The 10,540-nt window shown below is 45.3% G+C and overlaps 1 protein-coding gene across 1 annotated transcript in view; it reads left to right on the top strand.

The window, feature by feature from the left end:
* Positions 1-10,540, top strand: part of PTPRT (protein tyrosine phosphatase, receptor type T) — a 675,700-nt gene that overhangs the window by 192,830 nt on the left and 472,330 nt on the right. The gene's annotated exons all lie outside the window — the stretch shown is intronic.

The following is a 10,540-nucleotide window of genomic DNA, read 5'->3' as shown; positions in this document are numbered from 1 at the left end:
GCATTCCTGTCTTGCCTCAGCATTTTATCCTCTTAAGGCATGGTTATGCCTCCATATCCTAGAAAAATCTCATCTTACCTGGGCCGGTAGAAGGGTATTTTCACCTGTCCCTCCCTGAGCTCTGTTTTTCGCATAAAAACTCTATCCAGTTTCTGTACATTGAGGACTTACTTCTAGGATCGTATGCCCACTGTTTCTCGTCTCTGATTTCTGTACTTACCAGCTTTTCTTAGGGTGGTGTCCTCTGCTCAGTTCTCCCTTCATTACATGTTACACTCCCTAGCTGTCTCTCCGTGGCTTCAACAAGATAGAGACACATTTCCATCACTCTTCTGAGCTCCAGGTCTACACAGCTGATTTTTCTATCTGTCTTATATCCACCTCAACTAAAAATTGCCCGCCTCTATTTGGTAGACCGCAGCCTGCCTACCAGTTCAGAAAGCCTGGAGTCATTCGGGATTCTTCCTTCTCTCCCTCAACTCTGACATCCACGCAGCCACAAAACTGTGCGTTTTCCCTGCTTATCCTTTAGATCCGCCCCTTCTTCTCCAATTTTATTCTCCCATCCACATAGGTGATGTGAGACTTCTTTGGGGCCATGATTCATTGAAGTCCCACATTTGATTTTACACCCATTACCAATCTTTCTCTTGTCAGGTCTATGAGACCTGGCAAATTTCTAAGGCAAATTATTCTTTCCTTTTCCAACAGACTCTATTGTATTTTTTAATGTAATTTTATTTTGCTACTTCTATGTCATTCTATTTTTGGTCTATATCAGTGGACCCTCTCAGGGTGTTGCGGGGAGGCATCTACAGACTATTTCCACTAGGGTCAAGGACAGGATGACATTATTGTATCCATTGGGTTGTCATGTTGAAGCAATAGTCTCATGACGACTAAATGAGTAAATAAATTTAAATTCATAGGACGTTAGCACAATAGATGTTGTCTGTGGATCTTTCTTCAGTGCCAATGCCAGTGATGTTCTTGCCCTGATGTTAGTGAGATTTTGGAAGCAACAGGGTATTGTAGGAAGAGTATAACTTTCCAAATCTAACTCTCATCTCACTATTTACCAGCTGTGTGACCTTGGGTAAGTTACCAAACTTCTCTGAAACTTCGTGTCCTCATCTGTAAATTCAGAATAGCAGTGATCAACTCCTTGGGCTGTCATGAGGCTCAAATGAGCGGATATGTGTAAAGAGTCATTCAGAGTACCCAGAACATAATAAGCATCCAGGAAAAGACAGTGATTTGAGGGGGGAAGCTAGTGTTGGCTGGGTGTGTAGGACCAAGAACACTCTTTTTGTTTCCCGCACCGCATCTCCATAGAAACCTTCTGGTCTAAATGGCTTTGTGCCCTTGGTGAGCATATTCCAAGGGGGAGAGGAGCCCTAGGTGCTTGGTGTGGGATGGTCTTATTTGTGGCCAGCGCTGCTTTCTTGTTCCATTGCAGCTATCAAAGTTTCCCTCTCCAAATCCCCACCTTCCTACCTGTCTGGAATGTATTTAGCTTCTCCATCCTACATGTGCTGTGCTGAGAAAGGCCTCATCACATCTCTCCTGGACCCACCCACCAGCCTTCTCCTTCCCGAACAGTCCTACCTCTCCCCACTGCATGTCCTCACCACCTTGCATCCTTTGTGGGACAACTGAGGTGGACATTTTAGCACAAATCTGGCCCCGTTGCTTCCCTGCTTTCCATCATTCCCATGGCATCCATTCCCTCACTGCCGTTCAAGGCTCTTCACGAGCTTTCTAAACCTTCCCTGTCTTCCTGTCTCTCCAGGCTTCTATTCATCATCAGACCACTGTGGCCAGGAGATCCTAGGGCTTATAGGAATGTTCGAAAACCTGGAAAAGCAATTTACTGCCTCAGAAGTACAAAAGGAAGACTGTATTGAAGCTAACCAGCATTTAATTCCATGTCTATGAAATATATCTGCATTCCTGTTTTACACATATTTTTTTTTTCTTCAAATTTACTGTTCAGAATTTCATGACATTTCATTACATTTAACAATAAACTATAGGTTAGCTTTCCTCACAGATCAAGAATTCCTAAAGGTACAAAGTGATTGGAGAAAGCATAGGCAACAATAAATAATTAAGTTCCTAGGAGCCAAATATTATTGAAAGCAAAATTATTTTTTAAATATTTCAAAATAATTTTATGACAACAATATTACACTTAACACTGGAGGTAGAAAGAATGAGGTGTATCATAATATGCTATGAGGGAGAATGTCAGAACTGGACTGGCCTGTGAAGATTATGTACAGCTTGGGATTTCCCCCTTACCTTGACCACCAGCCCCTCACCCTTAGCTGCTTCCTGCCATGTGTTTGCACCTACTGATTGTAGGACCATCTACCTTTTTCTTTTTCCTGTCACTCAATCCTGTGATATGTGTTGCTGCCCCCAATAGGTTGAATGCCCAGCGAGGCTGAGAACGTGTTAACCTTATTGCTTAGGGTCCCAGAGCAGAGCACAGGGCTTTACACACAGTGCAGGCTATCGCTGCTGTTAATTGGGGGAGTGCCAGTTGCTCCTGGGGAGTTATTATGGAGAAAGGGCATGCCGGGGGAATTTGCCTTTTATGGAGAGCTCAGGGCTAGGCTGGAATGTATCTAGGTCCATTGAGATCATTCCATCACATGCACCCCACGAGACCAGAAGGGCACACTGACTGCTCAGGAACTATTCACTAAATGATGTGACACAAAGAGGTCACACACAGCTGGAGTCTCACCCTTGTCAAGAGATCAGGCCCTTGACTTTGCCTGCTGTCTGATGCTCCGTGGGCATCAAAGTCTTCTGTGGCCTCCACAGAGAAGAAGAAAGGGATATAGCACCAGAGCTGGTGCTGAGAGCACCAAGTATAGGCTCCTGAGACCTTGGGAATCATGAGGGGGCGAGGAGAGGCTGAGGTTCCAACAGGAAAGCAGGAAATCAGCCCTAATGGCAGGTAGGAGCATGGCGAGATCAATCCTGTGAGCCATACAGGCCATCACCCGACACAGGCTGCAAAGCGCTGACCACACCTGTTCTGTGCATTGTCCTTCAGCAGATTTCTCAAAGGCAGGGACTACAATGTCTCTAAACTCTGGTTCCCTAGTGCCCCGCACAGCCCGGCACTAAGCAAATGCTCTTGGATTAATAAGGGGGCAAAGCGGCCTAACCATGCAAAGGGCAGTGTGGATTCAGAGCAGATAACTCCCATGAAGGAGTCTCTCCAGGTATCCTGATTTCATAGCGAATGCCTCATGGGCTATTTTTGTTTAGATATAGATTTGGAATCGAAGGGAAACAACATATGGTGGGCATTTTACCAAATTCCCTAATTAAACGATAATAGCGACTAGAGAGGTAGTGTCATGTCATTCCTAAAGTTGAGGAGGAAACTCAGAGAAAGAAGTCATTTATTCACTCGCTCATGAGCTAATGAGTGCTAGACCCAAATTCCGAACTCTGGATGAAGCCCTTGGTATGTCCCTGCCCTGCATCGTCGCCTCGCTCAAGCACCATCGCTAATCCTGGAAAAGGAGTCTGCCCTTCGAGCAGACGGACCTCGCTGGACTTGCAGTCACAGCAAGCAGACTCTCGACTGGCTCCTGCCTCTCTCCCTTAATCTCCCTTGATCTCTTTGAGCTTCAGTTTTCTAATCTGTAATATGGGAATATTACAGACTACCTCATAAGCTTGGAATAAGAACTAAACGAATAACATTTGTAAAAATACTTCACTCAGTTGTTGGCACATAGGAAATAAATAAGTGTTAATTGATTCTGATGTTAGAAATCAATTTATAGTATGCTCATATTCTCTTACATCTGACTTTGGCAAGCAGCGAGGTTTGGGCCAGTTCATTAAATCCTATTTGATCCAGTTTAATATTTCTCCATTATCATATACAGTGTGATCCCTCTCAGTCTTCCTCTCTGTAAAGGCATTTACCCTATTCTCACACAACGATATATATATACACACACATACATATGCACACACACACACGTGCATACTAAACCCACTTTTTTAATCAAAATGTTTTTTTTCTTGTAGAATCTTTTATAATCTAACACCATCCAGGTTTATTTGAACGTGGAAAAGGACACATTTGAATAAAAGAGCCTTTAGTTTGTTTTGGGCCCTCTCTGTGGAGCTTCACCAGAGAAATGGAGGTCTGGCCACTTTTTCAAGAATTAGCGTGCCACTGGGGTTTCTTAATTGTGTTTTCTCACTGCACACGAGGCCTGATCTCATTTGCTTTGTCCCCTTGTCATTTTTTGTCACAGTGGCAGAGATGAATATTTTCTCCACTGTAGTTGTTTTCCTAAGAAGCTAAAAATATTGGGAGGAAATTGGTTTTTCTCTTCTGCCTTATCTTTGCATAAGTATTCTCAGGGATCTCAGAGCAGCATTAGAGACGACCTCTGCTTTGTCGTTCCTGCAGAGCCGAGACAGAAACGCAAGCAGCAGAGAATAAAAGCAACCCTGGCCTCTGTGACCGTGTTGCTTGGAACTGTCAAGGTGATGGTTGGAATGAATCCACTGGTCAATTCCAATTTAGTCCAATCCATGATTTGACACAGCTCCCACCCCTGCAGCCAACTGACCAATTGTTTTTCATGACTGATGGAGGCGACAGGTTTATTTTTGAAACTGAGGCTGATTTTCATGATCTTGATGAGCCTGGGAAGATAGAGAGGGTGTGTGTATGTGTGTGTCTTTGAGAGGGAGCTGGAGAGAGAGGGAGGCGGAGAGGGAGAGGGAGTGGGAGAGAGGGAGAGGGAGGGAGAGAGAGGGAGAGAGAGAAAGAGAGAGAAAGGAAAATATTACATTGTTAATGGCTTCTTGCAGTGATTCCTCTGAAAGCTTCAACTGTTCAGATGGCACACCGTTAGGAAGGCAGTAAGCAGGGAATTGGGTGGGAAAATCTGGATTCCTAGTCCTGGTTCTGCTATTTACTTGGGCACGTTTCTTAATTCCTCTGTCCTTCATTATCACCTATAAAAAATGAGCCAGGTGGAAGGGACTGCTAGTTGCCTAACCAATATTTGGTTTCACTTTCTTCCCTATTGAGATCATTTTTATTCTGGCAGTGATGTAACCAGATAAAAGACTACATTTCCCAGCCCCCCTTGCAGCTGGGTGTGACCATGTGATCACATTCTGACGAGTGAGATATAAGTAGAATTGTGGGCAGGTCTTCTGGGAAAGCTCTTTCTAAGGCGGGCAACTGCTGGTGAGGGCCGTTTACTGCCCTCCTCTTCTTTCTCCTGCTGGAAGATGTGTGTCTAAGGCAGTGAAGCCTTGCAGGTATCTAGCAGCTGGGGCAAGACTCTGATTGGCTCTGTACTGTCGACCCTTGAGTGCTATACAAACACAAAGAGGTTCTCTAACTGTGGTTGGATTGTATTTTTCAAACTTCAAAGGGAAGTTGAGTGATATATCTGCCCTCAAGAAGCAAGCACTTTTGCAGTAAATAAAACTTGAACCTACTGGCTCTTCAAAGACCTTCACATAATCCCAAGAGACTAGGGAGTTATTACCTTAACCAGTACTTATATCTTTGTGACTCCAAAGAATGGGATGAGCACCTTTAAGAAAGAGGCTCCAGAGAGCTTGCTTGTTCCTTTCACCGTGTAAGACTGGAAGAAGTCAGCAGTCTGCAACCTGGAAGAGGATCTTTGCTGGAACCATGGCAGCACTATGATCTTGGACTCCCAGCCTTCAGACTGTGAGAAATAAATAGCTGTTTATAAGCCACCAGTCTGGGGTATTTTGTTATAGCAGCCTAAACGAATTGAGACAGCAAAACATGGCTGTGTGTATAGAAAGTGAGTGATTCTAAAGCCAAAATGCCCCGTTACGAGTAAACAGAGAGAGATGAGTGCTCTGCATGGCCAGCGAGACACGTGCCCACTTGTAGGGCTATGGCCTTGCCCCATTCCGGGGGCCACCACTTACATAGTGAACGGTATGCCCTGAAGTTCCAGGATGCCTGGCCCTCGACACTCAGGGGTCCGCTGCACAGGAGGTGGGACTGTGGCTGCAGCGACCTTCTTGGGCTACCTTTCAGCACCCCCTCAGGTACACAGGGTGACCCTACACGTGGGCAGGTTCTCACCTAATGACAGAACCTGTTATTTCTCCTCTTCACCTTAGAGACTGCCTCGCTATCATAGGTATAGTGATTAAACGAACACTTTAATAAGAGACAAAAAAAAAAAAAAAGATGACCAAGGCTGATGTAGTAGTCCTGTGAGGGCTTCTCTCTCTCTGCCAGGCTTGGTCTACTGGATGAACAAAGGAATCTTGGAGAGCTGAAAATGTGGGGTGGGACAAGGACAAACCACTCCAACACCCCCTTTTCTATTAATGAAGTACATTCATGAAAGACCCACCAGTTGACCTCTTACTGTGCCATCTTGTCCCTGGATGCATCTGGGGACATATGGATATCTACAAACCAGCAAGTTAAACAGCACGCCCCCGATCTTTGGGTCAGGCCCAGGGGCTTTGGAAGAGCATTGTAAAAACCCCAGACAACCTCAGGGTGACCCCCTTCCCCAGAGCATCTGGGAGGAGCGTTTTCTCAGCTAGACTCCGAGGAAAGCACCGCTGAAGGGTCACGTTCAAGCTGCTGCCCCCAAGCATTGCTGGCTGCCATGTTGAGTGGGGCTAGAAATTCCCTGTGAAGCTTATCTCAGAGGAGAAATTCCTACCTTTGTTATTACTTAAAGATGTCTTTTTACTCTTTCCACTTCAGATGTGATTTGTAGCATCTTATGATGAAAGCAGAAGTCTTTTTTTTTTTTTCCCTGATCCTGAAATCTGAGAGGAACTGGCCACAAGGGCCTTCGTTTAATGAGCATCGACCAGCCTCGCGGACGTCGTCCTTGTTAGCGGGTTCACATCCTCCATCCTCACGTCTCCCGCGCCTGCCTCTCAGAGGCGCCGAGGGTGGAATGTGAAAGTGTGGAGCGTGCAGAGGTGGGGTCATGGGCCAGAGTGCCAAGATCCAGGTGTGGAGCATCCTGGAGATCTGGCTTATTCTACAGCCCAAACTCAGGGGAACTTGCAAATTGAATGGTTTCATCTATTAGCTGTCGCAGCTGGACTTCTGGGCAAAGCTGAATGGTTGAGAAATCGAGCCTGAATTCTGCAGTAGAAACAGGTCAAGAGAAGCTCTGAGCTTTTGGCTGGGCACTGGGATTATAGCATGTGAAGGGGCCATTTGTTCACCTGATTCTTTTTTTTAAATTCAATTTATTAAGGTGACATTGGTTAATAAAATTATGTAGGCTTCAAGTGTACAGTTTAATAATACATCATATGTATACTGCATTGTCTATTCACCACCCAAAGTTAAGTTTTTTTCCATCACCTTATATTTGACCCCCTTTATCTTTATCTACCTCCCCTGATCCTTCCTTCCTTCCTTCCTTCCTTCCTTCCTTTTTTTTCTTTCTTTCCATATTTCTTGAATGACTGCTCTGTGATACGCATTGCTTTGGGGACTGGAGATCAAAGGGAGAACCTGACATTCTCCTCTGTGACTTAGTAGCTCACAGCCTTGGACCTGTGGGTGCAATACAAAGATACAAATAACTGCCTCGGGTTGGGTTCCCCAGAAGCAGAGCCTGAAATAGGGGCACAGGCATGTGTGATTGACTGAGGGAGGAACCTGTAAGGGACCGAGGGACGAGGGCTTGGAAGCAGAGGGCGTAGAGTAAGAATGTGACGAGGTAACATCTGTCCTCGATCCGATCCACAGACTAACGGCTCTAGAGCAGTGCCGTCTGGAAGACCTTTCTGAGGAGATGAAAACGTTCTGTATCTGTGCTGTCCCACAGCAGAGCCACCAGCCGCTGCAGCTCCTGAGCACTTAAAATGTGGTTGGCGTGGCTGAGGAACTGAAATATTCAATTTATTTAATTTTAATTAATTCATATTTAACTATCCACACACGACTGATGGTCACCATATTGGGCGGTGCAGCTCTAGAGCTGGGGTCGGCAAACTTCTTCTGTCAAGGCCCAGTAAGTTAATACTTTAGGTTTTATGGACCAGGTGGCCTGTGTGGCAATTACTCAGCCGTGGTTGTAGCAGAAAAACAGCCTTAGACAACCCCTAAAGGAACAGCTGTGGCTGTGTGCCAGTAACGGTAGACAAAAACTAGGGGCAAGCTGGACTTGGCTCATGAGCCTTAAAGCCAACTGCAGTGTCGTCCCCTCCACAACACCCACAAGGGGCCAGCCTTACATGTTCTGTGCCAGTCTGCTATTGGTGTGGGCCCCCTGGGGGAAGGATGGTACTTCCTGGGCAAGGCAACTCCACCAGCTCGGGGCATTCCCCAGAGTGGGTTCAGCATGATGGTGGGGTGCTGTGATCTCTCAGGCACCTGCCTTCATGGCCACAAGGGATGGCGTGGCAGCCAGGTAAGGAGAATCTAGGAGGCATAGTACAGTAATTAATGATTTTTATTATGTGTTTGCTGTGTGCCAGGCACAGTGTTAGGTGTTTCACATGGATTCTATTAATTTAGTTCTCAGAATAGCCCTATGGAGAATGTAATGCAAGCATCTTTACTGCATTACTATAAAATTCACGAATTTTCATCACTATAATTTTGTTCACTTAGTTACCAATTACCTCCAAGATATTCCCTCTTCCTCCTTCCTTCCCCCTTTTACACACACACACACACACACACACACACACACACACACACACACTTTAGCTGAAATATAGTATGACGTCACCAAGTGGCAGTTACGTACTTTTTTCTGCCAGGTAGATTTGTTCTCCTCCTGGAGACCCCATTGACCTGTCTTTCTTTGCACTGGCTGCCTCGACTTGGGTATTTTTCAGCCCAGATTTCCTCCTTAATAAGAAGCCCATTCCTCCATGTCTTATTTAGATTCCCTTAAAAACAGATCCTGATTGGGGTGCAGGTGCTTTTCTTGGGAGGTGATCTCAGAAAGCAGGGGGAAGAAGAGGAGGAAGGGAGTACATGCAATAAGGGTGTTTAATGGGTGGGTTATAGAGTGGGTTAACCCCGGGGCCAGCTGAGGTTTATCCCCGATTGGAGGCCCTGCTGGACACACAGCTTAGAAAGGTAGATATTTATCCAGCTAGCCCCATTCCACCTTGGGTGAGGGTTGCTCCTGGAGGGTCAACTTCCCAACACTTTCACACAGCCCAGGGTCCAGCGTATTCCCTTCCCCGTCAGACTGAGACCTCCAGGCTGCCTGTGACCTCGGGGCTGTGGGTAGGTCCCAGCAGTGTCTGTCATACTCACCTGTCTTAATTTACTGGTAGTTCTCATTTCGTTGATGTTTTCCTTTGCCACGCAGAAACTTTTTAGTTCGATGTAGCCTCCTTTGTTTATTTTTGCTTTTGTTGCCTTTGCTTTTTGAGTCAGATCCAAAAGTCATCACCAAAACTGACGTCAAAGAGCTTACCGCCTATGTTTTATTCTATGAGTTTTATGTTTTCAGGTCTTATATTTGAATCTTTAATATACTTTGAGTTACTTTTTGTGTATGGTGTAAAATAGTGATCTAGTTTAATTCTTTTACATGTGGCTGTTCAGTTTTCCCAACATCATTTATTGAAGAGACTGCCCTTTCCCCATTATACATTCTTTCCTGCTTTGTCATGAATTAATTGGCCATACAGGCATGGGTTTATTTCTAGGCTCTTTATTTCTGTTTCATTGATCTATATGTCTGCCTTTATGCCAATACCATACTGTTTTGATTACTCCTGGTGTTCTCCAGTCATGAACTTTTTCAGGGATTTGCTGCCAATTTCTACAGTGCAATAGACTCTGCTCGACAATTTATATGTTCAGGGATAAGTTACAGACTTAACTTAGGGTGACAACATGAGGAAACACTGCATGAGCCTTGGATCTTACTTCTGATTGACCTAGCAAGATTCTGAACTTCTCTGGGTTCTTCCTCTGTGTAATGGGAGTGATGGCAAGGCTTTTGCTATACCTCAAATGAGATAATGGATGAGCTCATACTTAGTAATCTGTGAAGCACATAGGGATGTACGTTATTGATTAAGGACTAAGTGCTGTGATTAAGGCAATGTAAATGAACTAGTAATCATTATTCTAGGTCTTTATTTTAATGCGTATGCAGCTGGAGCTCCCTATTTAGCCGGCCTTTTAGCCCTGTCTGCTCTCTGGACCAGGCTCAGGGGTACACTGAAGACCACCTTGCTGAGTCTCTGGATTCAGGGGGCTTATAGCCAGAGAATTTCTCCATGCAAGGCAGCTTAGTCTCCACCCATCCCACAGCCCCTGTCCCCGTACCTGTACCCATATACACCCAACATAGGTGAGAGTCTGACCTGGTTTAAGGAGTCTGGTCTAAACCAGAGAGAGGAGCATGAATATGAACAAAGGGAACACCTGTGCTCTCCTCTGGGGACATCTGGATCAGTGCCCTCAATCTCAGAGAAAGTGCTGACGAATTGCTGGGAGATTTGAGTGCTGTAGTTAGGTGTTTCACCTCAG

The sequence above is a fragment of the Pteropus alecto genome, unplaced genomic scaffold (assembly GCF_000325575.1).
Source record: "Pteropus alecto unplaced genomic scaffold, ASM32557v1 scaffold45, whole genome shotgun sequence".
Classification (NCBI taxonomy): domain Eukaryota; kingdom Metazoa; phylum Chordata; class Mammalia; order Chiroptera; family Pteropodidae; genus Pteropus; species Pteropus alecto.
Note: the sequence above shows the minus strand (reverse complement) of the source record. Positions and strands in the feature narration are given on the sequence as shown.